The following is an 8,855-nucleotide window of genomic DNA, read 5'->3' as shown; positions in this document are numbered from 1 at the left end:
ACAGTTCAAAGTTTACAAATGAGTTCCATGTTTGTTTTGCTATCAAATGCCCTTGCTGGTGTTGTCATAGGTATACTCTGCCCGTCCAAAAGGAAAAGGTCCTCTTTATTTTCTGACCTCTGCATGAGTGCACTTACTGTAAGCTAGTTGCTTGAACACCTTAAATCATTTACCTTAGAAAACAATGATAAAGAGCTTATCTTACAGTAACACAATAGAATGCATGTGCATCGACGTTCATACCAGTACTAAATAAAAGAGAGGTGAGTTGTAATATCATTATATTTCCAGGTTCATTTTTCTTTCCTTTCCAGTTCTCCAATTTACTGGCTGAGGATTAAATACTTGTTTACTTTACAAGTTTACTTGTTTACTTTAAAAGTTTTTCATTTGACTTTTTTATGGAAAGTCATCCACTGACATTCTAATCACATTCTTCTGGCGCACTTCTTAGTATTGGCTTAACCTAATTAATGTTCACAGCTAATGCAATAGCTATTGGTGGTGATGGGCTGAAACAACCTGAAAAACTTCCTGCAGTCAAGTCTTGTCAATGTCTGATATCAATCCAGCTGTGCTTGGCAATCATTGCTGAAAGGTCATTGTTGCCTTTCACTCAAGTTTGCCAACTTTTTGAGGAAATTTTTCTAATCCCTTTCTTTGACAAGCTTCTCCTGGAATGTAACCCAGGTGCAGGAAGTGGGTGAAAGAGAAATTAGAAAAATAAGTCCTTTAGAAGCTGTTATTGCATGAAGACAGCAAGGAAATCATCTGATAAGAGTTACAAATACTCTACCAACGCTAATTCTTTCCTGCTCTTCTAACCTCCATTTAGAAAAGTGAGCTATGCACACAAAGCAGTAATAATAAAAGCAGAAATGGTGTCTTCTGAAATGTCTTTTTTCAGGACTTTCGAAGGTCACAGTCAAGATAATGAACAAAAAGTGCCTAACAGGGGCAAGATGAAAAACACTGATTAGAAAGGACAGTCTCAAAATTGCAATATAATGGCTTAAAGCCCCCCACCCCCGAGGATTTCAGCACAAGAAAAAAAGTAAGTTATCATTAAATACTATAAATATCAGATGATGGTTACAAAGAAGAAAGGAAATCCAAAAAGGGAATTGAGAGCTCATTATGTGGACTGTAGAATGGTAATCCACACTCTACAATAGTAATTAGCCATGGGTAGCGATCTCTTAAAGAGATGCAATTAGTTTATAATGTATGCTGGATTTTTGACTATACATTTTAAAGGCTTTATTTATTATTTATTTTTAAATTAATAGTTTGTTTCCAAGATAACTAATTCACTGTGAAAACTATATCTACAACAGGTAAGAAAAATACCTGTAAGGGAAGAATGAAGAAAAAATCCAGATTTAAAAACATATAGTCACCTAAAGTGGCTGCATTTAAGGGACCAAGTCTAAAACTCAGGTCTTGAAATGCCCTACTGTGCTGATACCTAACTTTAGAGGCATGTACACTTCAATATAGCAAGTTACGTTTTGACAATAGAAACAATCCCTAATTGCTGAGAGGTGTCCTCTGGACTTTTTGCCCAGCACTTACACGGCTATTATCTCAAATGGGTTCAGCTGTTTAGCATCTAACTCATTCCAGAGCCCATTCAGGCTTCCAGAACTTAGGCAATCCTCTGACAAAATCAGGCTTGTCTCAAAGATGCAGTAGTAGTGGTGTAGGTGCCATTTTTACAATAATTATCTTTAAGCTACAGCATTTGCCCAGAAAATAGGAAACACGGGTTTAGTCAAAGTGCTGAAACCCATATATTCCATCTCCTAGTAGAGTTCTATAATTACCAGGCTAGAAGGTAAGTTGGGTGCAGGCATTCTCTAGCTGAAGCTGTGTCAATGTACAAAAAAATAATTTAAGTATTACTGGGATAGAACAAGTACAAAAAGAAGCATGCTTATAGGGTCAAATCCCAAAAAAACAGTTTCTGATATGTATTCAAATAGGTATTCATTGCCAACAATCCTAGTATAATAAAGAAGATGCTGACCTGTGCTATTATTTGGATATCTATGATAGCATGTATGTTTATTTGGATAAGGTTTTCATAGTCTTTGTAAAGTAGTTGACAAAAATATTTTAAAAGTAGTAGACCATACTGCGCAAGTATGCAAGAGCCTACCTACATTTTGTGAGAACTTTTAGTCACCTATTTTAAGAACTGGTTAGTAGAAATCTTATTTCTTTGTGTCAAGGCATATGAATTGTGTGTGTCTTGCATTTTTATGTGTCCTCTTTTAAGAATCCCAGATGGTTGCCTATAAGAATGATTTGAATGCCTGGTATTTCTGGGATACTTCTCCTTTTAAGATATGCACATGTGAATGTGAATGAGCTTATGCTATAGAAATGTGTGTTGTAAATAAGTTAGATATAAAAAGAATGGTGTGAAGTTATACATTCAGTTTGCTCCAAAGGTATAACCACGGGCAGGAATAGGTCAAGTATTGGTAATGTATAGTTTATGTCATTGATTGATTATGGTCTTTTATAGCCATAATCAATAAACTAATTGATCTCTGTCAGATTTGTCTTCCATCCTTTTATTCAGAAACAATGATTTTTAAACATAAAGTAGTTGTGACAGCTCAGTGACCAAATCATATCTTGGGCAAACTAGGAAAGATATGGCAACCTCAAGATTTATCCTATACTCACCTAACCAAAACTTTTAACCCTACCTGTACCTCCCATGAGTAATTTTAAGAACGGTCCCTTTTAAGTATAATAAAAAAGAAATTTCACATTACACTGGAGACAATAGCCACAGCCATGAGCTACAGCCTTACACCTGAACATATTAATGGTCTAATCCTATACAACAAATACTGCACTCTGTTCCTGGGCAGGGCATCTCTACCTATACAAATGTAATTAAAGTTAATTGAGGCATCCGTCAGCCACAATAGCTGATTAAAGTTGTAAATCAGTGCCCTGTAAAACTACCCAGATCAGACACTGGATGGAAGTTTGCCAAAGGACATTGCACTATCAGTAGGGAATTAGGAATCTGTACAGCTAAGATACAGTTGTTCTGGTGAGGTTCTATTTTTAAATTGTGTTGATCCTAAAAATGGCAATGGACCCGAGCAGCTCTATAAAATCCCACATATTCCTGTATGTACAAAACTATTAAAAGTATTCAAAAGAAGATTCTACTAAACTACATTAAAAAGCAAAAAACAAAAACACCTCTTGAATTTGGCACACTGTAATATATGATGCATTTTTTCAGGAAAAAAAGAAGCACAGGGAGACTTTTATTATAACACATTTTACTCTGCTCTTTGAAATCTACAAATCTTGAGAGAGGTAAGTGCTTCACTGTCCTCTCTCAAGTAGGCTAGGGACAGACATTACACATAAACTGGTTTAAGTGATTGAAACTGGTTTATACCTGTAACATAACATAAGTTCAGTGCGCATAACATAAGTTCAGTGCACATAAACCAGTTTAAACCAAAATGGCTGAAACTGGCTTAAGATAAACCTGGTTGAATATTGTATGAAACTTAACTGATTTGGGTCAAATTGGCCTATGTGATGTCTGTCCCAGAACCCTTCCTGTTAAACCAGAGTCCCCAAGCATACCAGGTGCTTTGCAGCCCTGGGCAGGGCTGGGTTGGGCTGTCTGCTCCAGAGAGCAGGGCTGGCCCTGCCCCTCTACTACCTAGCCAGAGCTCCAGAAGAGACTGCAAGCACAGCAGGGTCTGCCTGGCTTCCCCCTATCCCACCCTCCCCCACCACTTGCTGCTCAAGCAGGGACCGCCCCCCCCTTCCTAATGCTGAAAGGTGTCTGTGTGTGTGTCTCCAATTTCACTGCGGCAGGACAAAGGCAGACAGGACAGTGTCCACTTAGGGCTTTTTGGAGCTAATAAACAGGTCAGCTGGTAATGTCCCTCTGTCTCTTCCTTGAAGAAAACTGTTTAAGAAGAGCTTGGACTAATGAGAAAGGTGGTGTCTGTGTGTGTGTCTCCAATTTCACTGCGGCAGGACAAAGGCAGACAGGACAGTGTCCACTTAGGGCTTTTTGGAGCTAATAAACAGGTCAGCTGGTAATGTCCCTCTGTCTCTTCCTTGAAGAAAACTGTTTAAGAAGAGCTTGGACTAATGAGAAAGGTTTTTGTTTTCTTGATGGGCTGCTAAACACTGTGTTATTAACTCCCTGCTGGCTCCCTCACCTGTCAGGTTTGCTGCAGACAGTATGAAGAAGCAAGAAGAGGGAGATTGAAAAGCTCAGTATCAACATCAGATGCATGCACTGTGCACAAGCAGCCCCCCCCCCCCCCCCCCCCCCCAGCTTTGCCTCAGAGTGCTAGCTCTGGGCTGGGGTCTGGCAACTTTCCCACCACTTGAGCAGTGAGCAGAGAAAAGCCTAGGACTGTGCAGGCAGGGTGGAGGTTTATGCCATTCCCTAATCAGAGCATCCTGCTGGGGCCTGGCCCCCTCCCCCCAGCTCAGCACTGTGGAAAGGAAGGAGGGCGGCTTTAGTGCCTCCAGCTTCTACCCTGAGCCACTGCAGGAATGTGCCTGCATTTCAGCAGTCCAGAGGGAATGTCTGTGCACTTGCAAATTGGCTCAACCTAGGCCGGTTGGACTAACCTGCAAAGACTGAACCAATTCAGGGTCAGGCTTTTTGAATGTCTGTCCCTAGCCATAGAGTTCATGCCACTGATCACCTAATCAGATATTACAAAGACAAAAATGTTCTGCTTAACTTGGTTACATATATGATATGAAAATGAAGCTGAAAAATAACATCTTGGAATGTCATGCACCCAGGAAGATGTTTTGGATAAGAGAGTCATAATGCCTTTTTACATGGCACTGGTGAGAATGAATATGTACCATTCTGCTCACACATGTTCAAGAAAGAAGAACTGAAATAGGTACAGAGAAAGATTATCGAGATGACTAAGGGAATAGAAAGCCAGTGACATGAGAGTTAACTAGCGCATTGTGCCACATTTAGCCTGATGAAATATAGAATAACAAGGGATATTATTGCTCTTTATCAATACAGCAGCACATGCATAGCAAGGAGCAAAAAAGAATTATTTCAGTTAAAGTGCAATGCTGGGATTTGACCAATAAATAGAAACTGCCTTTGAATCAACATTGGCAGTCCCTCGATATGAGGATAACAGTCTTCCAGTAGATACGGAAGTCACCGAGGAGTTTAGAAATGACTGAAGAGACCAGTTGGAGATATGAATACTTAACTGCAGACATGGCATAAAATTCCAGAAAGAAGGAGTGTATCCTGTTGATGCCAAGTCACAGCCCTTTCCCTTAGATTCACTCACTTACAGCGACGATGCATAGGGAGTGCATGGGGGTGCACATGCACCCCCTGAGAGAGCTGGTGCACCCCCTATCAGGCTGCACTCCCTGTTTAGCTTGCAGGCAGGGGGGCAGGTGGGAGCACCAGTGCTCCCCACCCCTGACGAGTGCCAGAGTGAGATAGGCCATGGGGTATCCCACCCCATCCCCGGTTCATAGATTCATAGATGTAGGGCCAGAAGGGACCTAAGTAGATCTTCAAGTCTGACCACCTGACCTGGGCAGGAGAGAATACTGGGCTCATATGACCCCATCTAGGTAACTATCAAGCCTCCTCTTAAAGACCCCCAAGGTAGAAGCCAGGACCACTTCCCTTGGAAGTTGGTTGCAGATCCTAGCCACCCTGACTGTGAAGTAGTGCCTTCTAATGCCTGAACCTACTCCCAAACAACTTATGGCCGTTATTCCTTGTTACTCTGGGAGGTGCTTGGGGGAACAGGGTCTCTCCCATTCCCTGCTGGTCCCCCCTGGTAAGTTTATAGACAGCCACCAGGTCCCCTCTCAGCCTTCTCTTGCGTAGGCTGAACAGGTTCAGGTCCCATAGCCTCTCCTCGTAGGGTCTGCCCTGCTGTCCCCAGATCATGCGAGCAGCCCTCCTCTGGACCCTCTCAGTGCTGGACACATCCCTCCTAAAGTGTGGCACCCAGAAAGTCAAGACTTCCTGAAAGTCAGTCTTATATATATTTAGTGGCATTTCATTTTAATCATGGCAAAATGTGGATTTGGAGTTACTTTTTTTTAACCAAAAAATGGGGATTTTTTTTAAATCAGAGAAAACCAGGATCCCTGCTCATAATATAAACTATTCTGGGAAGAAGGGATAAGACCATAGGACTCTTAACTTTCAGGGAACAGCCTGAACTCTAAACTACTCCTTTCCTTGTCATGTTTCTTCTTCCCTGTTCCAGGCACTGTTTCTGTGTTTTACATCAGGCTACTTTAGGCAAAAAAAAAAACAAAAAAAAAAATGCCAGTAACAACCCGAGCTTCTGAAACTGGAACCCAGCACTCCCTCTTCCAAGTTATGTAGCAAATACCAAGGCTACAAAAGCAGTCTCTTTTTCTTTTTCTCCTTTTGACCCTATGTGAAAGAGATTATATAAATATATATATTTAGTGGTGTTTCATTTTAATCATGGCAAAATGTGGATTTGGTGTTAGTATTTTTAAACTGAAAATTGGAGATTTTTTTTTAAACCAGAGAAAACTAAGATCCCTGGTTATGAGGAAGCATCCAGTGGACAAGTGAAACTAGGTGTTCAGAAACACCAATCTTTAGAAACCATTATGCATTTATGCTGAGCAATTGGTCTTGGTACTATGAATCACAACTGAATAGAAACACTCAATGGATAGCTTGCTAGTGTCTTGCATGTAAGCTCTTGAGAGGGGTCAAAAGTTCAGTTATATCTCTTTGTTTTAATGGTTCCCATTGGCCACCTCTAAGCTTCCCCAGGTATCCTTTGGAAGTGCTTAATGCTCAGTTGTCTATATACAGCATGTAGGTGCCTCTCAAATGTTTTCATTAACTGTATAGGAATCCAAGATGCCTAACAGGGTATTTCTGAATCACCCTCCTGAGGCAGGCATGCACAATTTAGTAAGAACCATGCATAAACCAAGATACATACTGAGACTATTTGAATCCTTATAAGAAAAGTATATTCTGAAAAGTTTTAATTCTACGAAAACTTACACTGTCATTAAAGATACATAATGTTAATAAATTTTGAAACATGGAGAGGCATATTCCAAAAGTTCAATGAATCGTTCAATTTCCAGATGTACTTCCTCCATGTATCAGTAGATTCCCAGTGTCATGCTGTCAAATTCAGAAAGGTTGTGCTAGAATTAAATACTCCAGCTCCAGCTTTACCACAGGACTGAGAGCTGATCTAACCTGACAGTCCTCTAGAAATAATCATTCTGACTTGTCAAAGATGGTACATACCAGGATCTCTACATTATTTAAAAATGAAGGAAGCAAGAGGAAAAAAATAGGCGAAATCTTAGAAAGCCCTATGGTGGAAAATTAAATGCAAGGGAGAGAGACAGAAAACAAAACAGAAACAAAAGAAATACACAGAAGCTCATAATATACGTCAGTTATGACTCACAATTTAGCTCTTAACCTGTAACTGTATCTGGTGTATTTTTCAAACTGAGAAAGGGGTAAACAGGAAACTGTTGTTGAAATATGCATTGACAGTATTTGTGCATAAGAGAAAAATATATGTAGCGTCTCCTGTTTCTATCCCAGAAGATTTCATCACTTCAATATAATCTAGCTCATCTTCCTAGAATATTTATTGTAGAGTAATGGATTATCTAGAACATGGATCTGAGGAGTTTTATTTATGTTTATGGTCAATAAGAAAAAAAGGAATTGCCTCAGTGAGGGTTTCACATAAAATACAACATTGAATACAGCACTAAATTTTTTTACAGTATTTAATTCAAAACCAAAAACTAACCAAAATTATATTAAGAATTCAAAATAACAAAATGCATAATCTAGTGATTCTCAGCCAGGGTCCCATAGCATTCTGGGGTGCTGTGAGAACCTTCTTCAAGGTATTGTGGGGGGCTCTGCCATATTAACACTGGTAGATATGCAAACACCTACACATGATATACAGAATAAACCCAGAGCTTTCATATAATGAGTCATAGTGTCAAAAACATTGAGACCTGTTCTGGTCTTTCTGAGTTCTTTGCAACAGAATAATTGCTATATTCTTTGGTGTTAGTTAAAAAATAAGTGAAAGCAAAGATGTGGTATTATCTGAGGTATACCTTAAGTTTAATGAATGTTGCCTAGATTTTAAAAGATTGAAAACCATTAACCTAAAATAAGATGAACTTTAAGGATATAAATAGGAAAACCAAGTAAAGTTAAATATGAGCTTAGTTACTTTGATAGATCAGGATCTTTTTCTATATGTATACTTAACCTAATTAACTAATTTAGACTATAAGAACTTTGGGAAGGAGCTTGTCTTTCACTGTGATCAAAAATATCTAATATAATGAGTTCCCAATCAAATAGGGATTATCAGTGCCAACACTGTACAAATAAATAGTAATAAAAGCCCTACATTTTTAATGAATACACTTGATGTGTTTTTACTTTAATGGAGTTATTCTAAATAGTGTAGTTGAAAGTTTAGTAGATGATAACTTGCCAGGAAAAAGATTTTAGTTTATATATTTATTATCTGAATATTGGTCTCCAATATATGGATGACCAAATTATTTATTGCAAATAAAGACTTTATTTCTGTTCACAACTTTTTAATGTATTGATCCTAATTTCCATAAATGGGTGTATCTGTTTCTGTATGTTTATATGTGTATGCGTAAACTGTTCTAGTCTCAATTCATATTTTAAATATGTGGCTGATAAGAATTGACATAACATTCAGCCAAAACAAATTTAAATATGTTTTTTTCAGGTTGAATACTAGCAGTAA

General features: G+C 38.8%; 1 long non-coding RNA gene across 2 annotated transcripts in view; it reads left to right on the top strand.

Moving 5' to 3' along the window:
- Window positions 1-775: 775 nt before the first annotated feature.
- LOC102367774 overlaps window positions 776-8,855 on the top strand; it is a 12,736-nt gene continuing 4,656 nt past the window's right edge. The window contains exon 1 of one of the 2 annotated variants that reach the window (XR_323856.2): window positions 776-1,054. This is a non-coding gene — a long non-coding RNA (uncharacterized LOC102367774). Of the gene's footprint in view, window positions 1,055-1,689; window positions 1,838-8,855 lie in introns of those variants that run through there. The other variant, XR_323855.1, reaches the window with a different exon arrangement.

Source organism: Alligator sinensis, unplaced genomic scaffold (genome assembly GCF_000455745.1).
Source record: "Alligator sinensis unplaced genomic scaffold, ASM45574v1 scaffold33_1, whole genome shotgun sequence".
Lineage (NCBI taxonomy): Eukaryota > Metazoa > Chordata > Crocodylia > Alligatoridae > Alligator > Alligator sinensis.
This window is presented reverse-complemented; position numbering and strand designations above follow the sequence as displayed.